The sequence below is a fragment of the Pongo pygmaeus genome, chromosome 17, assembly GCF_028885625.2.
Source record: "Pongo pygmaeus isolate AG05252 chromosome 17, NHGRI_mPonPyg2-v2.0_pri, whole genome shotgun sequence".
Lineage (NCBI taxonomy): Eukaryota > Metazoa > Chordata > Mammalia > Primates > Hominidae > Pongo > Pongo pygmaeus.
In genome coordinates this window covers 84,340,655-84,353,072 of record NC_072390.2, presented here as the reverse complement: position 1 = coordinate 84,353,072, position 12,418 = coordinate 84,340,655, and positions in this window count along the sequence as shown.

The following is a 12,418-nucleotide window of genomic DNA, read 5'->3' as shown; positions in this document are numbered from 1 at the left end:
TTAAGGCTTAAACACAAGATAAGTAGGATATAATACTAACCCATACTTTTATAGTTTGTGATATTTTTATAGCTTGCAATATTTTGTAGTTTAAATGTCATTACATATTGTACTCTAGTTAAATTTATTTGAGTTTTTGTTTGGGTTTAAGAGATTTCCAGGATCAATGCTTCTTAAATTAAAATTCAGAAAATTATAAAACATTTTCTGGAAAGGGATTTGAGACCTCACCAAATTAGTTTGTTTTCCTGTCTAAGCCTATTTTCTATCCAGAATAATTTTATATGTTTTTATATAAATAATTTTACATACATATTTGATATTATATAATAGTATATATGTAATTATATAGTGATATATGTATTTTACATGCATAGGTAAAATATGTGTTCGTAATATGTCTCAATTATCAAATAATCATTTTATATAATTAATCTTTTTAAAAAATGGGTTATGGGAAATAAGGCCAAAAGTTTTTGTGAATGGTTCTTTGGACCATAACATGGGTGCCTAGATACTAAGAGACAGCCTCACAAACGTTGCATTCTCAGGTAATATGGAAAAGATAAACCATTCCTCCTATACCTAATGACCCTGAAATGTAGGAGGGGGATATATACATAAGTATATTTGGAACAGTAAAGCTTATCACCAAAACTTAGACTGCGCAATTAAGTAACAGAATTTTACTGTGTAAAGCGTTATATTGGAAAAAAAAAGGAAGATAGACAATATTAAATATGAATCCTCAGTTCATGGATGTGTATTCAGACAAATAAGATACAGTTCAGATGATAAAAAATAGAGTAAAACAAATTCAAAAGTGAGTTGTATAGACAAAAGAGCTGGATTCAGAGAAATGAGAGATTATTGGAGGTGAAATGAATAACAGAAAATGCTTTATGAAAAAGAAATATTTTGAATGAGGTATAAATGGATGTGCAGCCTTTTGGAATAATGACAAGAGAGTATCCCAGGTCTAAAAATAAGTGTAGATGTGAAAGTGCAAGGAATGTGATAAGAATGGTGAATGGCCCATTTGGGTCATACCTGGGAATTGGGAAAGTTGAGTAACTGAAGAGATGTTTAAGAGGCAGCTTAAGCCAGTTTCTGAGCTATGTGTCTATCTTCATTGGCTGGCCATAAAACAGTGCTTTTGGTAATCTAGAATATATTTTGGTTTTGAGTATTAGGAGATAAAACAAAATAAAAGTAGAAGAAGGACTTTAGGAAAAAAAAAGTTCTAAAAAGGCAGAGTGGGCACTTTTCTCCAATTCTGAAAATGTGAAAACTTCTCCGATAAATTACAGCAAGCAATTTCAGATTTTAAAAATTATGTACAATAGCTCCAAAAAGAGTTCCCTATTCAAGGCTCTGTAATTGAATCACTTAAAATAAGCAATTCTAAAGTCATGAAAATGTAATTTTGTGTTTTATAAAGTAAACATTTTCATATCCCATTAAAACATGTTCATTTATTGCATAAATGCTGTTCATGATCCTTTTTTTAACCACATTCTGGGATTTTATTTTTATGTATTTATTTTTGTTATTATGCTTTAAGTTCTGGGATGCATGTGCAGAATGTGCAGCTTTGTTACCTAGGTATCCACGTGCCATGGTAATTTGCTGCACCCACATGGTCCTTTTCTTTACGTAAATCAATTATGCATGACTTTAGTGCATAAAAGAATTTTTCTTCCTATGGTGTGAATATATTAAGGATCCAGGGTCATTTCAAAATACAATTTTGTGTGTGTGTGAAAAAGGAAATGTTTTCAAATATTAAAAAGAATAAAACCAACAAAAACCCATTTATTTTGATATTAATCAAACACCTTTTCCCCCCATAGCCAAAGGTAATTTTTAAAGAAACTCATGGAATTATAACATATGGGCAGAAAATATTGAATTTTACAAATTCTAAAAAGCAGTGCATAATATCAAACCCAAAATAAATGTAACTATACAGAAAGGATTGGATAACAGGTACATCTATCAAACAAGAGGCTCTACATTTATCCAAGGGTTAGTATTGCTTTGTGAGTATTGTGCAGAGAATACGCATTAACAGTATAAAAGTTCTATTGTATACGTTTATTTGTTGTCAAATGAGTTTTTGTTATATTATTCAATGAATATCATGTTTTTACATTGCAATGACATACATTAGAATGTGGAACTTCCTCTCTTTCCTTGCTTCTTATACATAACCTACTTTCATAATATTACTTCACTGGATCACCTGCATAACATTCACAGTAATTCATCAGGCAGAACAAAATACTTTAGGTGAAGTGAATAATCTTTTATTAAAAATTAATATTGAAAAACAAAGAAGTATAAGGATAGGAGAAATGAAACATGAAAATTCAATAACAAGGAGCTTAAGGAAGATACTTAAAGTAAGTTTTGGCAAGCATTGCAATATTTAGCTGAACATTTTCATTTGTAATTAGATGATGAAATAAAGCCAGCTGGCTTTGTAAAGTTTTAAATACTGTGTGAACACAGAAGCATATGGTCTTTTGATGGTGTCAGCTGATTTCAATCTAGGTAGGATACTTACATGTTCCCAAAAGTTACAGATTTCTGAAGAGATTTTCCATTAGCTATAAATAATTATCAATATAAATTAATATTTATCTGACCCATGCCAATTATTTGGCCACTTTTGTATACGTTCCAAATACAACAAAAATGCCGATTATTTACTTTTGTCACTCATTTAGTGAGTTAATAGATGACATTTGTTTTAAGCTTTTTGAATATTGGAGAATAATTAAGTATAATTCATAGATTCGAACTTGCCTAGATACTCGCTCTAGTTTTGGAAGGAATGTTAAAACAAAAATGATCTAGCTTCATATTTAATAAAGGTTGCTGTTGCTGGAATCTATCATATATTTTTGACTTTTTGCCCTAACTTTACAAATTCCTAAGCTTTCACGAAACATGCATCTGCTAATTCCTCTCAAATCTTTCCCTTCTAAAAATTAATACATAGGCAAATAATTAAAATAAAATATTATTTAATAATAGTGGTTTTATTATCACCTGAGACTCCACAGTCTCCTAAAATGAAGAATCTTAATATGTTATAGTTATTTTAAACATATTTTTAGTCTTTAAATACTGAATACTTTTCCATTTTCCCAATACCTTAATTAGAAAAAGGTAATTAGTAGAATGTGTGGATTCAGTCAGACTACACACCCTTCTTTTGCATATTAGTTTGTATTTGAAAAAATACAAGTTTGAAGTTTCCCATCCAACTTGAAATAAGTGACACTGACTTTACAATACTCTTCTTTACATTTGAAAACTATGGCTAATTCCATGCTTCCTTTACATTTTTTGTTACATTCAGTAAAGAGAATGTAGACACATTTTTAAAAAGCAAATATTTCAAAACTAAACAAGCACGCATCTTTCAAATCGCCTTCATACAACTATTCCAGAACAGGCCCCCGTTTCAACGAACTTCATGCTGTGCTGTCAGAAGATTCTCACTTGAAAAATTCAAGTATTCTCAATTTTCCTTAAAAATAAAAATAAAATATAAACTTTTAAACCTGGCAGTTAGTGTAACATTCCACGCTTTGTCTGTAATGTTCAACTTCTCAACTTTGACTTTTTGTCTTATTATTCCTCTTTACAAATAATCTATTTCAGCCAATTTGTACTCAGTGTTCTGTAACATCCCATGCTCTCCCCTCTGGGGGCCTTACTGTGCAGAGTTCCATAAGCCTCTCCCATTTTTGCATACCAAATTATTTTATCATTCAAGGTTATTGGACTATTTTTGTAAGCTTTCTCTAATCTCCAGCATGTAAAATGCCCCACACTCTCTGTCATAGTATTTTATATCTATTACTTAACTTATTCATTTGTAGCTCTATATCTGTCCAATTATACCTGTACATTGGTTTATTCTATTAGTAGTTTCCTGAAAACATACGCTATGCTTTCTAATATTTTTGGAAATATCACTCAATTTTATTTGATAAATGACTTTTCCCTTGTCATGTTTTATATCTGACTTTTCCCTTGTCGTGTTTTATATCTGACTTTTCCCTTGTCATGTTTTATATGTTCAAATACTTACCAAAGAGAAGAAGCAACAGAGAACGTATGTTAGGTGGTTTGTTTGCATGTTTTTGTAGTATTTGATAAAAATAAATAACTACTCCAATACTGTTGATGTCTATAAATAAGATATATATATATATATATATATATATTTTCTAATTTTTGGAAGGATTATAGTTTAGGCTATGAAACTAAGCATTTTTCCCTCAATTTTTATGCAGTAGAGCACATTTGGTGCTAAACAATGACCTGTAACCTTCCTAACTGGTTTTGAATTTGTGATTCTGAGCCATCTTGAATTCTTCATTTCTACTATGTATTGAATATTTGCTTTGTTATCAACATGTTTGCATATGAGACCTTCAGCATTAACTCTCACTTCATATAGCCATGTTATCTCTTAGCAAAAGCTATCTCTTATCAGTGGATATTAATATGAACTCGAAGGTGAAAAATAAACATTGCATCTTTTCTACTATTGAATATAGAAGTTCCCCAAATTGCTGTTTGTTGGAAATCGACAAAATACATGAAATTGCCATACAGCTATCACTTTGGATTGTTCAAGCTTTTTCAGTGGAGTCCACTTGTTTATTAAAATCAAAGTAAAATCTTTGCAGCCTCTTTTAAAAAAAGGAATAAAGGAATGGTATGTAGAAATGGGACAATCTTATTTTAAGAACAGTAGTTTACTTTGGATGACTTATTTTAACCTCTTTCACACTCCAGACGACAACATCAGATTTAGCCATACACAGAGCTTCTGGAGAAAAGGGTTAAAAATAAAACGACAAATGAGCTTTTAAAATTAATGTAAAAGTGTCAGCCAACATTTGCCAATGTAATATCAGAGTTTTTGTAATTATAAATAGTAAGCAAGAAAGGTCAACTTGCATGGGTCAACAAATAAAAGAAAATATTCTTATAGTGGAAAATAAAAAAGCACAGAGAAAACTTTTTATTTTGCAGATCATTTCTGCACTGCCTGAAACTGGTGGTTTTCATCCTAGACTTTGGAGATATCAATTCTGACCAAATTATTTGACATATTCAGAGAAAACAAATGTGAAACTCTTTTTGAGATTCCTTGGGCAAATATAATGAAATAAATGACTATAGCAGTTCTCTAGAGTGGTCAACAATAGCACAAAGAAAAAATGCTAGAGAAATCTCATCTATGTGAACAATTACTAGAGGAAGAATGAATATGTAGAATATTTGGTGAACACTAGAATAATATACTGTATAAATATTGATAAAAACATAATTCTATATTATGTGTTCTTTAAAAGTATATAGAAATATTTGTCAACGAATCAAAAACTTGATTCTCTTTGATTGAATCCACGTGTGTGTTCATGAGTCCAAGCATGAATTTAGATTAAAATCTTGGTGTGCCCATTTGAAGACATTTCTTCAATTTTTTTGATATGTTACCAAAATATCTAGATAAGAATGTTCCAGAAATATTGCTGCCAGAGGAATGTTTAATTGCTTCCAGATTGTACGTGCACTGAGGGCAGGGGCTTTGCTCTTTCTTTGTTGCTGTGTCCTCAGGAACAGCATGTGGCTTCTAGTGGGTGCCTAGCATGAAGACAAAAGACTTGTCACATAGAGGCAGGGATGTGGAACTGTGCCAAACAAAATACCTGCTTTTTTTTTTTTCAGTGTCTTTTCAGTGAGAAAGACTCTTTCTGTGAAGAAAATAAATTCTGTAAATTATCATCATCATGGTGTAGAAGAAAAAGCACCACTAAGCTACTGAGAAAGACACAACAGAGAGAATGCCAGCACAGAACTCTCATGTTTGTTAACTGTTTCTGTTAAAAACCAACAGTGGACATTTAGCAGAGAACTTTGGAGGGAAGGAAAGCCTTCAACAGAAAAAAAATGCAACATGACATGACTTTTCTTTGAATAAGTCTATTGACAAACAATAATTATTATGTGATGAATCTTAAAGGACTTGAAGCAAGAATAAACCCTTCAGTACAGAAAATATCAGGGGTTAGCAGACCAGGAACATTTGCACAGTATAGCTAGGACCATAAAATAATGATTGTCTTAATCACAGTAAACAACAGTAACACCAGCTATGTGAGGATGATTACATGGAAATGCTTATCAGAATTATTCTGTGAAACTATTAATTATATTCATTTATATTTAGGCCTAATATAAAATAAATTAACTTGTATATAGCATTTCTAAACTTTGGCTTGAGTTATTGAGAAAACATCTTGTAATCATCATACAGGTACAAGTTAAATAAATCATACCTCTACAGTTTTGAAAATGTGGATGAAGGAAAGATGGTGACAGAATTTATTTTAACAGTATAGCCAAGTCTCCCATGTCCAGCATCAATAAGAACAGATAAGCCTTTACTGAATTCTGTCTAAATAAAAATAAATTCTGGCTAGTTGTATGATTTGTTATACTTCTATTACCCAGCTTTTAACTCATCATGCTACTGTGATTAAATACAAATTAAGCATAACAATTGATATATCATTTCATATAATTTCAATTCAAATGTTATGAAATCATGCTAGCTATTGCCTAATATTTAAACATTTTTATTCTATATTTTAAATTGACACATAGTAATTACAAATATTTATGCAGTACAAGGTGATGTTTAGATACATGTATATACTGTATAATGCTCAAGTCAGGGTAATTAACATACCACCTCAAACATTTGTCATTTCTTTGTAGTGGGAACATTCAAATCCCTTCTCATAGGTATTTTGAGATATACAATACCTATTACTGAATTTTTTACAAAAGAATGGTTTAAAGGCTCCCACTATGTAGAAGATGTAAATGTAAACTCATTTGCAAAGGCATTAACCTCAATATACAAACCATTCTGATAAAGCCTCTGTAGGCTACAATGTTATTGGTAAATTAATACAGCCAGGATCCTAGTGCTGACAAAGCAGAAGTTTTACATGCAAATATTTATCTTCTGTTTTTTATATGCTTATCTCTCTCTCCAAATCAAGATTTGATGAATATCTATGTGAGCATGCTAATTAGTTCACCAGTAGAAATAGGAAGGAATTGCAGGTAATGATATCATAAAACAGCTTCAAGCCCTCTGTAAATATGTCTACATACATTTATTTGCTAGTTTGCAAATATTGCTGAAAATATTCTGGACTAATGAATGAAAGCCCTGTTTCCACAATCACCTAATGATAAAAGTTAAAATTTGGATGTCTTGGGAATTTAATGGTTTCTGGTAAATCTTTTATAGTTTCAAGGCAGTTTAAATTTAATTAGTAAATCTTTCTGTATGAGCTGAAGCTGTATCATTTTAACAGCTTTTAAAAACCCACTGAGTTTTCTTTCTAAACCTCTAAAATGCAGAAGAAGTAATTTGTTTTTCAGACAATCTCCTGGGCCATATCTTTCTCTATGAAGGAGCAATCGCCCCACCTGGTATCCATGCATTCTATAATTATATTGTAGACCAACATTTTGAAAAATTGCAGTGCCTATATGAGAATAGAATAATAGAAAAATGGGACAAAAAGCAGACCCCAGTATGAGAATGAATTCCAAGTCGATGGGAAGAATTGGATATGCAAGTGAAAAATGGTAAATTTAGAACCTTAATCTCACACCATCCTTTAAAACATAAAAGCAAATGATTTATGGAGTGGATATGAAAAACAAAACTTTAAGCAATTGGAAAAAAAAGTGTAAGAACAACTTTTTATTTTAGGCACCTAGGCTACCAAAAATCAAGGTGTGGAAAATACAGGGAGGGAGTGGGAAATCCACAGCTGACTCTGGTTAACCATTGCAATAGCTCAAGTAAGTGATGGAGAAATGCTTCCTGGATGGAGAGCATTGAGTGGATTGAAGAAATAAATGAAGGAGCTAGTCTTCTCCACAAGATAGGTATTAGAGGGCCTGGGTTTTGTCTAAAGAACAGAAATAATATTCACAAGAAATCCATACATTTTTTCAAAAGAATTGTATTTGCATATAACCAGTGTCTAACTTCCTTGTGCTAGGAAAGTGGTGCTAGAAATGAAGAGAAATGGGAAGATGTGTGAGTTTGTTTAGAAGCAGAGAAAGCATGGTAATAAATTAGATAGGAGAAGTGAGGAAGAGAAAAGACCACAGACGAATCTTAATTTTCTGGCTTGTGAACTCAAGTTATTGTTTGTTTTTCTATTTTTACTTATTTATTTTGGCATTTTAAAATTTAACCATACAGATTAAACATAGCTGAGTACCTTATTTCATTTATATTAACATACTGCTGGGTAATTACTAAAATTCAATCCAGGATATCTGTTTATACATTTACAAGTGAATATAATCTCTTCTTTTAATTTTGAATGTGAGTTATCCTTAGCAGATTTCTCTGTTAGGGTTTTGTTTATCTTAGGATGAATCAAGTATTTATTTCTAAGTTTAGAAAACCTTAATAATATTGGAATTGCCTGTTCTTCAGGTGTTTGTTTCCATCCATTTTGAAGCTGAAGTCTTTTTTTGGAGAAAGGAAGGGTTCTATATTTTGACTAACTTTTATATTTTTTCTGTGGTTATTAGTCTATATAGCTTTACTACTTTGTGAAACAATTCTGGTAGTGGATGTTTTTACAGAAAAAAAATCCTACCATATAATTTCATGCATTACTATATTTTAAGTTTTAGATTATATTCCATATTTTTTTAACATCCAAGTTTTCATCACAGTTGCTGTTAGGTCATTCCTTTCTACTATTCTTGTGATCAGACTTGGCAAATACTTTACTGTTTTTTTCCAGGAACCAGCTTTCAGCTGTCCACATGTTTTGTGTCTTATCCATTTTCTCCTTTTGTCTGTATTAAGTCCTAGAACATTTTAGGATATTATTTTACTATATGTTTAGACTCTTAAATTGTAGTCATCTCCCATTTCTTTTAAATATTTATTGTGTTCTAATAGAGGCATTAATTGCAATAACTTTTTGTAGTTATTTTTGAAATATTGTACAGGTTTCAATTATGCCCCAACTTTTATTCATTTACATAGAATGACAATTTTAATTTTGATTTCCTATTGAATGAAGAAGATGTTTAAAGATGACTGGCATTTGTTTGATTTCAAATAAAGATAAAGAATCCTTAGGCAGGTAAGACAAGACAATGTGGAAAAAAAAAGGTGTTTGTGCTTAGTATCTTTTTGTTGCATTTGGGGGCAAGAGAGTAGCCAAAGGTAATCTGTACTTTAAAAAATTATTTAGCTTTATGTGGTGGCCTACTACATGGTTTGTCTTTGTGAATGTTCCATGAGTATTTGAAATAATGAATTTTTTTGTCAATTGATAGCATATGAGATATTTTTGTTATTCAAATCTTTTAAAATTTTTGGTTATTAGTTTTTTTTGTTCTATTTATCTGAGGAAGATGTCATAAATCCTGTCAGTAGTATTAGATGAATCACATTTCCTTTATTTATAAAGGGTTTTACTTTTTGTGTGTCCACCTGTGCTGAATATATAAAGGTTCGTAATTTTCTGTTTACATTAATATTGTCCTCTTATCTTTATGAAATACCAGAGATTTTCCTTTGATCTTTAAGTTGTAAAATATCCTATCTTTTTACTGTTATAAAATATACTTTACACTGTTTTCGACTTTAATATTTTTGACTTTAAATTTCATATAATCTGATATTAATATTGCCACTATTGCCGCTTTATCTTCCTTCCTTCTTTTCTCTTTTCCCTTTCCTTTCCTTTCCTCTTTCTTTCTTTCTTTCTCACTCTCTTGCTTTCTTGCTTTCTCTAAGTGTTTGATCTATTCTTGCTCATTTCTTCTAGTTGCTCATTTCTTCTTGCTCATTTCTCCTAGTTGCTCATTTCTTCTAGTTCCTCAAATATTTTTTTAAAAGTGATTCTTATAAAAAGAATATAGCTGTATTTTGCTTTTTAAAAATAATCTTTAAATATTCTTTAATAGAATATATATTCTATCACGTTATGACACATTTTTATTTCACTTCTGCTAATGTTTCCTATTCATTGTACTTTCTTGTGTTTCTTCTTTTGCCATTTCTTATTTAACTAATCAAGAGTTTTAAAAATATTGTACATCATAATAGAATACCCATACTATTTAGATATTCTACTATATATTTTTATGTTGCTAATATTTGAATATCCTGACTGAATAAATAATTTCTCTCAGTATAACAGAATCTTCTCACTGTCCTCACTTCCATATGCAGAGCAAAGAATGCTATGTTTTTTAACCTAAAAGACTAAAAAGGTTGATATAAAATAACCCAGAAAGTTCATTAGTCCTGTTAGAATATATTTATCTGGTAGCTTTTATAACCAAGGAGCTGTTTCAGTTACTGTGGGCAAAGCAATCATTACCATCTTTCTGACTTCATGGAGCTCACATTACAACTCTGGTGGGAGGGAGCTTGTATTCTAGTTGGTTAAGAAACAAATATATATATATTTAAAATGATATTAATCGTGTAAGTACAATGAATAAAGTAAAGCCAGATAGGAGGATATAATGTTCTACAGAATTTGATTGTAAGTGGGAGAGTCAGGAATGTCATCACTGCTGAGGTGATATTTGAATAAGAATGATTTATTGAAAATGATTGAGAATTTATCATTAAAATTCTAATAATGATTTTATTAAAATGAGTAAATGGATTAGACAAATTAAAATCCTAAGATATATCAATAAGCTTAGTGATAACCCTAGTGTTAAAACATCGGCATCCTTAGAAGTCTTCTCTGAGTATTTGGTGTCTACTTCCTTACAAATAAACTAGAAGCATTCCTCACATTCATTGTACATGGCGGATGTTACTCACCTATGCCCATTTGTGCTGAATGAACTGATTTATAATAGCAAATTAAGGTATCATGAATTCCATATTTCTGCTTTGTGTATGAAGATCAGTATGAGAATATGCTTCAGCATATCAACAGAAAAAGGTAGGACTGAAATTATATAATAGAGAGTGCTCTGTGAGGGAAATAATAGCAACAAAACCCATATTGAATAAACAAAATCAGAAAACATATTCCCTGTTAAATAAAACAAGTGAACTGTTTTCTGATTCTTGATTGGCTGTATATCAGTCAAGAGGGTCAGAATTCAGTGACTTGTGGCAGATGCAGACTCTATGGTGTGTGAAGTAAAAAAGGACACGTTCAACTTAGAATATGGACCATGAGGAGACTCGAGTGCCTTTCCTTTCTTCAGTAAATGAAACATAACATACTGCAAGCCTCATTTTGAGAAAGACACTCACTTTGAACTGGTTTTCATATTGAAATGCAAGTCTTTGAAAGTTTGTGTTGGAATGTTTATATCAGGAGTAGCATAGGTTAGAATGTTGTAACAAAGATGTCAGCCAAAGCAGTGAAATAGACAAAAAATGAAAGTTTTGGGGTTTTCTAATATAACAGTTTGATATAAGTAGACCCAGCCTTGTAGAAAACTCCACCTCTTTCATACCCTCCTATCTATGAGCTCATTGTAGGTACCTCAAGTCTTTCCATTTCCCAGGGGAAAGAGAAAGGGACCAAGGGAGTTAAGGACCTTCTGTTTGAAAGCCAACAGCTGCACCTAGAACATAGGACTTCTGCTCACATCCTGTTGCCCAACACTTAATCATACGGCAACCGTTAGTTCCTGGAATGGTTGAAAAATTCTGTCTTTATAAGGTCAGCTATGTGCCTATCTACAGATTATTTATTTTAATTGTTCACTTTTATTATTAGTTACCAAGAAGGTAATATTAATATAATTAAAGACTACTTTGAAGAAAAGAATTATCTATAATTCTATCATAAGAATCTAATCTTTACATTGGCCCATGTCTGTCATATTCATTACTAAATCATTTGTATGTATTTTATGTTGTTAAAATAATTACCATTTCTCCTAGCTATATTATCCAGGAAAGCTCTCACATGTAAGCGAAAGGACCTCAAGATTGTTCATTTGGGCATTTTTTGTAGTAGAGGAAAAAAAAGGGAAACAGAGACATCAATTGGAGAATAGTTATAGAATAAGTGATTTTGTCTTATGTAGGTTAAATGAATTTTATATATGTATACAAACCCACAAATATACATGTATATACATATACACAGCTAATAAATTATAATTTTATACTTATATAATGAGGAATCTTTTTAAAATATAATTTAATGAGTATTTTGAATTTCAAAATTATCTTGTAGATTAGTAGAATTTGCATACATTTAAAAAATTTTAAATTGTGAATACTATAATAAAGTGTAATGATATAGACCCACTAGAGCAATAGTCTCTGGAGAGT